Source organism: Hyperolius riggenbachi, chromosome 2 (assembly GCF_040937935.1).
Source record: "Hyperolius riggenbachi isolate aHypRig1 chromosome 2, aHypRig1.pri, whole genome shotgun sequence".
NCBI classification, from domain to species: domain Eukaryota; kingdom Metazoa; phylum Chordata; class Amphibia; order Anura; family Hyperoliidae; genus Hyperolius; species Hyperolius riggenbachi.
In genome coordinates, this window is record NC_090647.1 from 342293290 (window position 1) to 342306809 (window position 13520).

Sequence of the window (13520 nt, forward strand, 5' to 3'; positions counted from 1 at the left end):
GTGTGTGTGTGTGTGTGTGTGTGTGTGTGTGTGTGTGTGTGTGTGTGTGTGTGTGTGTGTGTGTGTGTGTGTGTGTGTGTGTGTGTGTGTGTGTGTGTGTGTGTGTGTGTGTGACACCAAGTATCTGCACCCAGGCCTAAAATTGCACCCAGTACTCACACCTGCACATAGCTTTCACATGGTCCCCACTATCTGCACCAAGCACCCACTTAACCTGTACCCGCACCCAAAGTACCTGGATTCAAAACCCATGTGATGCCCAAAGCCCACCCATAGCCAGCACCCAGTACAGGCATGGCGCTAAGTATTTGCACCCATGTCACATCCAGTACCTGCACCCACATGACATCCAGTACATGCACCCAGATCTTACATGGCACTAACTACTTGCAATCAACACCCGCATGACACTCGATACCCAACCATAGCCAGAACCCACATGACACTCAGTACTTACACCTAGAACCTACATGGCACCCAGCATCTGCATTCAGCACCCATGTGAAAACCAATACCCCCCTAGCCAGAAACGAGAGGGGGAGAGCATGTGGGGAAAGGCGTTGCCAGGCCCCTTTTTTAAATATGAGCACCCCCCACTTAAGGACCCTCTGCACGGCCCTGGTTAAGTCTGAGGGGAAGTAGAGAAGAAAAAAAAAAAGGCAACCCAGCATGCCCTGCAACTTCTCTTTTGTGTACCAAATAAGAATCATGTAAACTAGGGAATGATAATTTATCAACAAGAAAAGTAATAGTGATTTTTAACTTTTGGATTGTCTGATTAGCATCCTTATTACTCGTTTACCAGATAAAAATAAAGAATTGATTTTTTATTTTATGCCCGACAGTTACTCTTATCAAGTAAATCCTCCGTTCCTTGTGTTAGTTGGAACAAAGCCTGTAGGGATGTGTACTCTAGCCCTGGTACCAGGAAGCTCTGCCAGCCCGCCTGGCACTAATGATAGCACGCACATCCTGTATACACACATAACCAGCTCAGACGGGGATAGCAAAATTCCTGTTACACCAGCATATGGCTAATTTCCCATTCCATAATGCGTTTCAGTTTACAGCAAACAAGAGGGAACGGTAAGCTCATCTTACTCTACAAATATAGCTTTTAGCTCGCTTATGGCCAACAACCATTAGCGCGTTTGAAGCTCTCAGACACACTGCTCCTTTAAGAGTTCTTTGTCTCTAGCAACCTTATTTACCCTTTTGCGGCTCAACCACACTTCCCGCTGCCCATCGCATTCACAAACGGGAGATGCGTTATCCAAACGCCTTTCCTTTATCCAAATTACGTATTTTGCGTAGTTCTAAAAGAATGCTCAAAGCACAGCCTGCGTGTGCTGAGCGTGGAGGAAGAAGGAGGCGACGCCTTGAGTGACAGCCATCCGCTCCAATCACACGAAGAAGAGGGACAGGCGCCGGCGGCGGGAACCAATCTGATTTAGGTATAGCGATCCGGGAGGCGGAGACGTGCGCGGTAACGACGGGTGACAGGTCGAGTGAAAAGAGCAGGATCAGCCGAGACATGAGGCGGAGACAACGTGGAGGAAGAGGGGCGGGCACCGGAGAAGCAGGTACCGGGCCAAGAGGGGCGGGGGGAAAGGGGAGGAGCCCAGGGGGAACCGGAGGAGGAGGTACCGGGGGAGGAACACACAGATCTTGTATACAGGCACATGTAAATAATACAAAGGCAGAAGTGCAGGTACTGAACCTAATGTTATTATTTCTACTGTTTCTTATTAGAGGGTACGGCGTTGATTTGCTATGGGCAGCAGTCTGTACAGTGTGAGTGTTGCTGCTTTGTGTTCTCCTTACTTCTATGCCTAGGAATACATACATTTCTCTAATAATGCTGTACATATAGCACACATGCACTGGGGATTGTCCCAAGGCAGCCATCCATAGCAGATGTGGGCTTAGTATTAGGTTTCCTGTGTTATGCTAGTCTGTCCTACAGATGTTCAGCCTGAAAGCTGCACTGCTTCCAGCTCATCTGGATCTTTAACGCTTCCCCTGATGTCACAGTGCTGTCCCTGCCTGAGACTCTGAGCTGCAGGATGATGGGACTTCAGCTGCTAGGCCTTTGTGACATGTAAACTTTTCAGAGTCTTCTTGTTAGGGATTCCTTGCACTTGTCCAGCTAAGATGGTGGTTTAAAACAGAGCTGGTGTAATTAAATGTTCTAGTACAGATCTAATCAGAGGAGGTGATCTACTGTACATTGTACATTTGCATGGATTTTGCCAGCAGCTTCCAAGAACTCTTAATTCTGTTGCAGTTTGCTGTTGAAAGTAGAGATGTGCAAACTGATTGACTTTCGTATAGAATGTCATTATACAGCAGCCAAGATTAGCGAGATTGAAACAGAATGTTGTCCAGGACTGGACAATTTCAGAAACAAATGATAAATTGACAGCTTTTGTTAATTATTGGAAGACTTTCAGCATTGTTGATGAAACATACAATTTCTGTGTAAAAATTATGCTAGTATTTAACAAAAAACAACAAACTTTTCTTTTCTATGGAAGATATAAGATTCTTTACGTAGTTTAGTAGTCTGGTGTGTGTGTGTGTGTGTGTGTGTGTGTGTGTGTGTGTGTGTGTGTGTGTGTGTGTGTGTGTGTGTGTGTGTGTGTGTGTGTGTGTGTGTGTATACCACTGGTTTCAGTTATGTTCAAGCATATGTGTTACAGTTTTGTATGTCCTGTTCAGCACCACTTAGTTTATGTGACTTTGTTACTTCCGAGGTGGAAGTGTGTGGTAATTAGACCTAGTATCTAAAAGAAGGGGTCAGTCTGTCCAATCTAGAAGTACACACAGTGAGATTTTCTGGCAGATCGATTGTTTCCAATCTGATTTCTGATCGATTTTTTCCATATAAGTCAATAAAATATCGGTCGGAAATCAGATCGGACATGTTTAAAATAATAGATTTGACAGTAAATCTGCCAGATAATCTCATTGTGTGTACCTAGCAAAAGGCTACGCTCACAGTGATGCCTTGCGGTGCAGCATAATAGCAGCTTTTTTTTAAAGGGAACCCGAGGTGAGATATGGAGGCTGACATGTTTATTTTCTTTTAAACTGTGCACATTGCCTGGCTGTCCTGCTGATCCTCTGCCTCTAATACTTTCAGCCATAGATCCTGAACAAGCATGCAGATCAGATGTCTATGACAAATCTGACAAGATTAGCCGCATGCTTGTTTCAGGTTTGTGATTTAGACTCCTACTGACTAGAAAGATCAGCAGGACTGCCCGGCAACTGGTATTGTTTAAAAGGAAATAAATGTGGCAGCTCCCATAGGTCTCACTCCTTGGGTTTCCTGCACTGTAATACACCACCTATAGCAATGTTTACAGTGCAGCGGGTGCAGTATAACGATGTGTTACCGCAGATTGCTTGCATACTTTTCATTGACTGTATGTGACTCAACACTTGGGCACATCTGCAAGTCTTTCTCGATAGTGCTGTGGTTGAGAGCATTCTGCGCTTGCACAGTTTACGTGTTTGCGAACTGCGCAGAATGCTTCTGAGCATGGCTATGCAGTCGACAGAGGCATGCATTGTAGCCTGCTACCCCAGCTCAGGTTGAGGATCTCTCAGCGGAGCTAGTGGCTAAGCCTGAATGATTTTAGGAACCTATTGAATTGCCCAATTTCCGTCAGAGATTGTGATTTCGATTCATGACTTTCTTTAAATCAAGCTTTAGCACTACATTCACAATGTACCATAAACCTTTACAAACATGCATTGACAGAAAATTCCATCATACTATCAAAGGGGAGGAGGGCAGCAGAACAAAAGCAACAGACCAGATAGACTGCTAGGGGCTGGAAAAGGCCCCAGGTAAGAAAATCTAATCCCCGCCCCCCCCTTAGCATGTGGTTAACCCACCTTGGCGGTATGAAACATTCCGCCAGGGGGAAGCGCAGCAGTTTTTTTTTATTTTACTTTGTTTAAATCATGTAGCGAGCCCAGGGCTCGCTACATGATAGCCGCTGCTCAGCGGCATCCCACCACCCTCTTCGATCGCCTTCGGCGATCTCCGATCAGGAAATCCCGTTCAAAGAACGGGATTTCCTGGAGGGCTTCCCCCGTCGCCATGGCAACGGGGCAGGATGACGTCACCGACATCAGCGACTTCGGGACGTCATTGGGAGTCCCGATCCACCCCTCGGCGCTGCCTGGCACTGATTGGCCAGGCAGCGCACGGGGTCTGGGGGGGGGGGCCGCACTCCGCACCCGATAGCGGCGATCAGGCGCGGAGCGGCGGCGATCGGGCGCGAAACGGCTGCGATCGGGGTGCTGACGCAGCTAGCAAAGTGCTAGCTGCGTCCAGCAAAAAAAAAATTATGTAAATCGGCCCAGCAGGGCCTGAGCGGCACCCTCCGGCGGCTTACCCTGTGTCACACACGGGGTCACCGCTAAGGAGGTTAATCTTGTAATATTTTTTTGTCAAATATCTGATCTGAATGCTTGTTCAGGGTCTATGGCTAATGCTGGAAATAATCCATGAGTTGTTTTGTTTTGGTTTTTTTTAGCAGATAGATGGCCCAATAGATCATTTCTGACAGGTCCGATCTGATTTTTTGATCATTTTTCTGAACGATTTTCTCCTCCAGAAGTGAACTGAAATTGATCAGAAAAAGGATCGGAAAGTAAATCTGCCCAAAAAACTCATTGTGTATTCCCAGCATAAGAGCATTAAGCCCCATCTACACCATACAATTTTTTTTGTGCTATTCAATTTGATTTGATTCAATCCGACATGTCCGATCGGAATTCAATTCATTTTGCCATTGCATTGAATCCCGATCGGACATGTCGGATTGAATTGAATCGAATCAATGAATCGAATCGCACAAAAAAGGTGTATGGTGTAGATGGGGCTTTAGAGGTAGAGGATCAACAGGGCAGCCAGGTATTCTTTAAAAGGAAATAAATATGGCAACCTCAATATGCCTTAAAGTCACCATTTATCACTCAGTTACTTTTAATTCATTATTTATCTCTCCTCATTTAACTTAAGTCATGATCTATCTCTCCTTAACTGACTCATCTCTACTGGGCTCATTTCTGCTAGGAGCTGATTCCGATTCAGCCGTGGCTACCATTCTGCCGTGAAGTCGCAGAATCACTAAGCCATACCATTAACTGGTAGAGGGATTTGGTTGCATTCTGCATAAATCTGCAGCATGTCTGTTTCTCTCCACTGTGCAATCTGGACGGCTAAATCACTAGTTAGATAGGCAGCGTTTCCCAACCACACTCATATGCGAGGAAACGCTGCAGATTCGGCCCGAATTTGGGTGTAGTGAAAATAGGCCCTAACTCATGATTTATCTCTCCTTATTTGTTTTTCTCATGCATTAGCTTTCCGTAAGGTGGTCAAACATTCAATGATTTTGAGGCCTGATCGATCATCTGATTCTATTGAATTGGGTGAAAATTGGAGCTACAACATGTCCACCTAATCGAAGATTCAATCGATTTCAGCCTAAAATTTGGTCGATTGCATCGATCAAGCATGCTGGAAAATCTCAGACGAATGTACTTGATCAGGTGCGCAGTGGTTACGTCGTTCGATATAGCAACAGGCGTACGCAACTGACCCCTGTCTCCCCAAGTGTAAAATGTCCCAGTTAAAGGGAATCTGAACTAAAAATAAACTTATGAGATAAAGAATTGTGTGTATATATACAGCTAAGAAATAGAACATTAGTAGCAAATATGAGTCTCATATTGTTTCCAGTACAGGAAGAGTTAAAGCGGAACTGAAATATTGTTTTCAAATGCAATAAAAAACATACCACTGGATTCTCTGGTATTCATTGATCACAGTCATGTAATTTTCGCAGCTCCCCGCTGCCGCAATCACTGGATTTTTATTTTTTTCTCTGCTTCCGTGATCCACTAAAGATGGCAGCGATACCTAAACCCTTCTGGGGCATTGCGAGTCAATGCTATGCGTTCAATTGCTACTAAAAATGTACACAAGATGACTAGAGCACTGAGCTCTAGTCATCTTGGAGTGTACTGAGAGTGTCCTCTCAGTACACTCCGAGATTTTGTCCTGCTCCTCCATATGTTTGGTTATGCCTGCCTCGTGGCTGCTCCGCTGTCATTCACTGCGTGTGTCCTGGCTCACCCTGTCACATCTGAGCAGCCATGATCAAAGAGCCCTTCGGAACGAGTTGAAGGAACGAGCACCGAGGGGCGGTGAATGGGAGGAGATTGCAGCCAGAGGCTATTTGCATAGGTCGCACTGTCAGAAAAGCACAGGCTCTTCCTGTCAGCACATCATCGACTTATGAGTCGATGATTTTAACCAGCGGATTTCGGGACCGGGAGAGCCTTTAATCCCAGAACTACACAGCTGTAAGGTATGTGAGAATTAAAGGGACATAGTGAACTGAAAAATAATTGAACAATACCAGTTTACAGTTCCGCTTTAAGAAAATTCACTTGTTATCTATGCAAAAGAGCTTCTTTAAGCTCTCCAACTAATTTAGTTGGCTACAGTGCTATTTTCTCAGGCACTTATGTCAAATTAACAGTGAAAGACAACTTCAGGCAAGATTTTACTGCAGGGAAGTTCAAATGATCATTATCTCTGCTCTGTTTCATAGTTTAAAATACAGAGTGTAGTTTGTAAACTGCAAACATTAGACAATAATGCACTGTTAAAAAAAAGCTATATGAATGAAAATGAGACTTTTTCTTTTGTACTAATGTTCTTTTAATTATCTGTACTACACATACAATTCATTATATCATAAGTTTTTTTTTTTTTTTTTTTTTTTTTTTTCCCGCTTCATTGTCACTTTAAGGTGAAAAATAAGTAAGCTTTGTTAAAGGGAATGTCCAAGCAAAATAAAAAAAATTAGTTTCACTTACCTGGGGCTTCTACCAGCCCCATGCAGCCATCCTGTGCCCTCGTAGTCACTCACTGCTGCTCCAGTCCCCCGTTGGCAGCTTGCCGACCTCGGAGGTCGGCGGGACGCATTGCGTACATTTTTACGCATTCCCGCTAGTGCAGAAACATTAACACATAAATTTTTACGCATTACTGGTTCAATGCGTAAAAATTTACGCATTGAACCAGTAACGCGTAAAATGTATGTGTTAAGTTCCTGCACTAGCGGGAATGCGTAAAAACGTACGCAATGCGGCCTGCCGACCTCCCAGGTCGGCAAGCTGCCAGCAGGGGACTGGAGCAACAGTGAGTGACTACGAGGGCACAGGATGGCTGCATGGGGCTGGTAGAATCCCCAGGCAAGTGAAACTCATTTTTTTATTTTGCTTGGACATTCCCTTTAATCAACCCAATAACCTGGCCTAGAGTTAATTCATGCAGTACTGTACCAGAAATGGGTAGGTTATATGTACATTTTATTATGTTACTTCTTTAAATCATGACCTAAGAATTTTTGATGATAAATTTAACTGAAACTATAAAATACATTATTTTTCTCACAATCATTCAGGGCAAAGATGAGATGTCGTTCCTCCCAGACACAGGAATAAACAGCACTACCCCTATAAAAAAAAAAAGTAACTTGGTTAGTCCACCCTCCAGTGCTGTTTGTTCCTGTTGCCAGGCGGATCAGTATCTTCCCTTGGGAATGTGCCTGTGCCCTAGAAGGCAGGGGTTCTCTTTCAGTGCCTGCCGAGGCTTTGATTCAGAGGCAGCCTGGTGTAGTTTCCCTGCATCTGGACAAATGTGGGGTTTGTCCAGCTTTTTACCCCTGCTGTAGAGTGGTGGCAAGTATGGATGATGCATGTACCTGGTTTCTGGTGCCAATTGAATATGGTGCAGCGGATGGAAGTTGGAGAAAACCGCATCCTGGGAAGCATGATGCTGACATGCAGGAGCAGCTGTCTGCTGTACCTCTGCTATGGTGGCATGGGAAGCGTGGCTTGTGCGGGCCAGTAGCTGGATATCGGGCAGGGGTGCGTCTTCTGTGTGATGGGTTGTGGAACGCATCAGAATGGTCTTTACTGGAGTTTCCATCTGGTATGCCGGAAGCAGGAATTATTGGCCAAAGTGTGCGCAATACCCTTGCTATGCTCCACCTGTTTGGTCATCTGCTTACCAGGAACTGTTAAAGGAATGTGGCGCATGCTGGACGGGTGGCATTGGGTGAGTGAACAGCTGATGCATCACTAGCCTGTTTGCTAAAGCTCTCATGTTACGTATAGATAATGTCATCTCCAGCACAAGCTGAAAGTTCTTCGGCTTCCCCTAAGGTGATTATTTATTTTTATCTTTTGTGAATTGCAAGGCAAATATTAAAAACAACTATTTTGATAAGTAAAACATTTGAGCTAAATGAAAGTTTGTGATTTTTAGCCTCTAGACACAGGAAAAACTAGATTTGAGAATCCTGTATGTACAGGATCTTCTCAAAAAATTAGCATATTGTGATAAACTTCATTTTTTTTCTGTAATGTACTGATAAACATTAGACTTTCATATATTTTAGATTCAAATACACACAACTGAAGTAGTTCAAGCCTTTTATTGTTTTAATATTGATGATTTTGGCATACAGCTCATGAAAACCCAAATTTCCTATCTCAAAAAATTAGCATATTTCATCCGACCAATAAAAGAAAAGTGTTTTTTAAACAAAAAAAAGTCAACCTTCAAATAATTATGTTCAGTTATGCACTCAATACTTGGTCGGGAATCCTTTTGCAGAAATGACTGCTTCAATGCGGCATGGCATGGAGGCAATCAGCCTGTGGCACTGCTCAGGTGTTATGGAGTCCCAGGATGCTTCGATAACTGCCTTAAGCTCATCCAGAGTGTTGGGTCTTGCATCTCTCAACTTTCTCTTCACAATATCCCACAGATTCTCTATGGGGTTCAGGTCAGGAGAGTTGGCAGGCCAATTGAGCACAGTAATACCATGGTCAGTAAACCATTTACGAGTGGTTTTGGCACTGTGAGCAGGTGCCAGGTCGTGCTGAAAAATGAAATCTTCATCTCCATAAAGCTTTTCAGCAGATGGAAGTATGAAGTGCTCCAAAATCTCCTTATAGCTAGCTGCATTGACCCTGCCCTTGATAAAACACAGTGGACCAACACCAGCAGCTGACATGGCACCCCAGACCATCACTGACTGTGGGTACTTGACACTGGACTTCAGGCATTTTGGCATTTCCCTCTCCCCAGTCTTCCTCCAGACTCTGGCACCTTGATTTCCGAAGGACATGTATAAGTTGCTTTCATCTGAAAAAAGTACTTTGGACCACTGAGCAACAGTCCAGTGCTGCTTCTCTGTAGCCCAGGTCAGGCGCTTCTGCCACTGTTTCTGGTTCAAAAGTGGGTTAATGCTTCCATCTGCTGAAAAGCTTTATGGAGATGAAGATTTCATTTGTCAGCACGACCTGGCACCTGCTCACAGTGCCAAAACCAGTACTTCAGTTGTGTATATTTGAATCTAAAATATATGAAAGTCTAATGTTTATCAGTACATTACAGAAAATAATGAACTTTATCACAATATGCTAATTTTTGAGAAGATCCTGTACACTGGCTAGCCTTCCAGAGGCCTGCACTCAGCGGGCATTTTCATAGTTGTTCAAAGCAAAAGGCCTGACTGAAGCTTCTTTAACATGACGGGCAATGGAGAGGTGGCTACGGTATTGAGTCACATCTGAGTGTGCGACGCAACATGACCTGTTCTTTTGCTACTGGGTAATCTCACTGCATGTGAAACACTGACACCCGTGTGGTTACAAATGCTGCCATTCGTTGCATGAAATGGTGACCTAAGGGTGCTCGTGGCCGACAGATGGAAGACAGAGCTGCCTGACAAGCACGCAGTTCAGCCGTCCATCTGAAAGAGTCCTTCTGAAGGTTCTCTATGGCTAGATATTACTGGAGAATGTGAGTTAAAAATTGTTGCAGGTGGCAAAAGGCCACCATACATTTAAGGTGTATGGTCAAGTTATCTCTTCCTCAAATGAAATTTATTGGATGCTATAAGTCATTGCTGGATGCAGTGTAAAACTGTGCAGCCAATGATCACACAGAGTGCTTACTTATACCTCCTTTAGGGTGCTCTATGCTATCGGCTGTCTATGCTCTAGCACTGTTACTGGTCTGAGAAAGCGGGCTTTAACTCGCGAAACGCGTTGCCTGTGCTAATAAAATTCTCTTTGTCTGTAACAAGACTGTTATCATTGAGGTAAGCCACCTCACCTTTTTTCGATTTTATTGCTGCTTTTAACTTAGTTTTATCCAACAAATGTTTTTTGTTTACTGCTAGATGGCATGAAAAAGTAGCCAGTGGGGTGCAAAGGGGGGAATGCAGGGCCAACGCAACTCTGCTTACAGCATAGGAAAAGCATGATGAGGCAAGCTGATGACAGCTGGGTGGAGCACCCAGCTAAAAGAGTCCGGGAGAGCACTGGTCCAGAGAGCAGGAAGTGAACATTTTGCTTTCCCTCAATTCTCTTTCCTCTACTTTTGAGCAGGAAGTAAACCTTTGTGTTCCCTAACTTTCCTCTGCTTAGAGTGATAAGCTCAGAGAGCAGGAAGTAAACCTTTTGCATTCCCTAAATTCTCTTTCCTCTTTTTTGAGTGATAGACTCATCAGAGAGTGGGAAGTAACGTATTTTCCCTCATATAAGATGCACTTAAGATGATACGACCTGCCATGAGGTCAGGGTCTCTTCACATTTCCCCTGTGTGTCTCTGTCTCCCCCGTGTCTCTGCCTCACTCCCATGTGTGTCTGCCCCCCCCCCCCCATTTCCTGTGTTTCGCTGCTCCCCCGTGTATAATTAGCAGTGTCAGGAGCGAGTCTCACCTAATCCATGGCTCCCTTGGCGATCGCAGACCTCTTCTCTCACATGGGGTGGGGTGCAAAGGAGGGAGTGCAGGCCGACGCAACTGCTTACAGGATAGGAAAAAGCATGAGGAGGAGAGCCGATGACAGCTGGGTGGAGCACCCGGCTAAAAGAGCCTGGGGAGAGCACTAGGTCCAGAGAGCAGGAAGTAAACCTTTTGCATTCCCAACTTTCCTCTACTTTGAGTGATAGGCTCAGTGAGAAGGACGTAAACCTTCTGCGTTTCCTAAATTGGGTGATAAGCTCAGAGAGCAGGAAGTAAACCATTTGTGTTGCCAAAATTCTGTTTTGAAGATAGGTCCACAGTGTTCTCCTCAGAATTGTTTTCCGGACAGATGGCATGAAAAAGTAGCCAGGTGGGGTGCGAGGGGGGAATGCAGGGCTGATGCTTGCCAGCAGCGGAGGAGAATGAGGAGGAGAGCCGACGACAGCCGGGTTCTCGCCAAAATTACCCGGGTAGAGCACCAGGCTAAAAGAGCCTCGGGAGAACACTGAATAAGCATTGGTAAGTGATGTATGGTCCGGTGTAAGTCGAGAAGCAGAAATGCAGACATCAAACCAACAAACGTTGATTTGGATAATAACTTTTGACGACTAACTGTACATGGTTAATTGCAAGCTATCGAAACCTTACATTTCTCTTCAGACATTATACAGAACTGGATCAGAACCATACAAAAGTGAACTTACATAAAGAGACTTCTATAAAATTAGTCTCTGTATGTTACAATTCACTTTTGTACGGTTCTGATCCAGTTCTGTATAATGCCTGAAGAAGGAACTTAACGTTCCCAAAGCTTGCAGTTAACCATGTACAGTTAGTCATTACCCAAATCCACGTTTGATGTCTGCATTGGTGTGTTGTAGTCCATTTTTAATAAGTCTAGAACAGTGTACGGTTTTTAAAAATTCTTGCTGCAAGTATGTGCATAAAATTTCAAAACACAAATGCTAAACTTTTCTTCACACAGAATTTTACGTTAAATGCCAAGAAAACATAAGTGTTGTTTTCCTGGCATTTGAATGTTGTTATGGCACTTGTTGCAGCTTTGAAAGTGCCAGGGAGGCACTAGATGTAGACCTATGCTCTGTATTTAACTGTACCCTTGGAAGCATCAGGTTTCTAGAGCTCCTTTTGCACTGTCAAAGATAAATACATTATTTTACCTCCTTGCTGTTCTGATTAATTCTGAGTTTTATGGTCTAAAGTGGTGCTTTTTTTTGTTTTAAAGGGCACGTACACACACCGTATTGTTACAAATGACGGGTCATCAGACCCTCCCACGGGGCGGTCGTTCTGCCGACAGTAGCATGTGAGTACAGGCTGTCGGCAGACTGATAAGACTGTTTTCGACTGATCCACTCTTATCAGTCTGCCGACAGCCTGTACTCACGTACTACATTCGTCAGAACGACCGCTTCGCGGGAGGGTCTGCCAGACTCATCGATTGTAACAATACGGCGTGTGTAAGCGCCTATACTTTTGAGCCTAAATTAAGAACTAATTAGTCACCCCCCACCCTTTCACCCCTCCATCAGCATATCAATTAAATCAAGTTACAGTAAAAAAAAAAATTTTTTGTGAGGTTAACTCTTCACTTTTTTTTTTGTGAAGTGTTAACCTCTCCCAGACTTATTAACCCCTTGTGTCAACTATACTTGGCCTTAAAGTAGACCTGAACTCTTGCATGGGACCAAAGGAATTATTACATTTATGGATTTAGAAATATACATCAACGAAGGTACCCTCCATTACAAAAACATTCAGGAAACCAACAGCTAGTAACGCTCTCCTCCATGCAGCGAGCAATCATCCTTCATCCTTGGTTAGGGGCATCATGACCGGACAATTCCTGCGGGTCCGACGAAACTGTTCTGTGAGAGGAGATTTACGTGACTAGTCCCAACAAATGTATACATGTTTTAGAGAATGCGGCTACTCGCATCGCGCCCTTCGCACGAGTTTGCGGAATGCAGATGAAAGGAGCGGAGTTCCTTGCTAGTTCCTCGAATGGAAGGAGTTGTGAAGGAGGGTAAAGATGCTGACACCAGAATCATCACAAAATATGGGGCACATTGGGATGAGATCAATAATATTTTTGCCACTCATTGGCCTGTATTGTGCCTATATCCAGTAATAATAAAGATTGTTGGTCCAAGACCAATGGTAGCCAGGAATTTGAGGTATGAACTGGTGCACACGGTCCTCCCCCTAAAAACTGGCAATAATTGGTTGGAGAGGAGACCCCCCCCCCTCCCCCCCCCCCCCCATGTGTTGATGGCTACCTAGCTGCCAGAGCGTAGATTTCAATACCCCCGACGCCGCGCGCTCTCGCCGACTTCGCCGCTGTCTCCCCTCCGCAGCTCACTCGCTCTGCTGTCTCTATAACAGCAGAGCCCTGTGAGCGGGTCAGGAGCCGTTTTCCGCTGGCTCCTAACTCTGTCTATCAAAGTAAGAAGCTCCCATTGGCTTACATTGATAGGCAGGGTCAGGAGCAAATGCAAGCAGCTCTTGGCCGTCTCACAGGAACTCTGCCTTTGTAGAGACAGCAGAGTGGGTGGCTGAGGTTCCCGGCGTGCGGCGATTGTGGCGGGTAGGTGCGGTTATACGTCGTCCCGCCGTTTCTTGTACTAGTGGTCTCTGGTG

General features: G+C 44.8%; 1 protein-coding gene across 5 annotated transcripts in view; it reads left to right on the forward strand.

The window, feature by feature from the left end:
• Positions 1-1065: 1065 nt before the first annotated feature.
• USP49 (ubiquitin specific peptidase 49) overlaps positions 1066-13520 on the forward strand; it is a 104480-nt gene continuing 92025 nt past the window's right edge. For 2 of the 5 annotated variants that reach the window (XM_068269485.1, XM_068269483.1), the window contains exon 1: positions 1460-1583. The gene's annotated coding sequence lies outside the window, so the exon portion shown is untranslated. Of the gene's footprint in view, positions 1087-1459; positions 1584-1624; positions 1712-3824; positions 3859-13520 lie in introns of those variants that run through there. The other 3 variants (XM_068269487.1, XM_068269484.1, XM_068269486.1) reach the window with 3 other exon arrangements.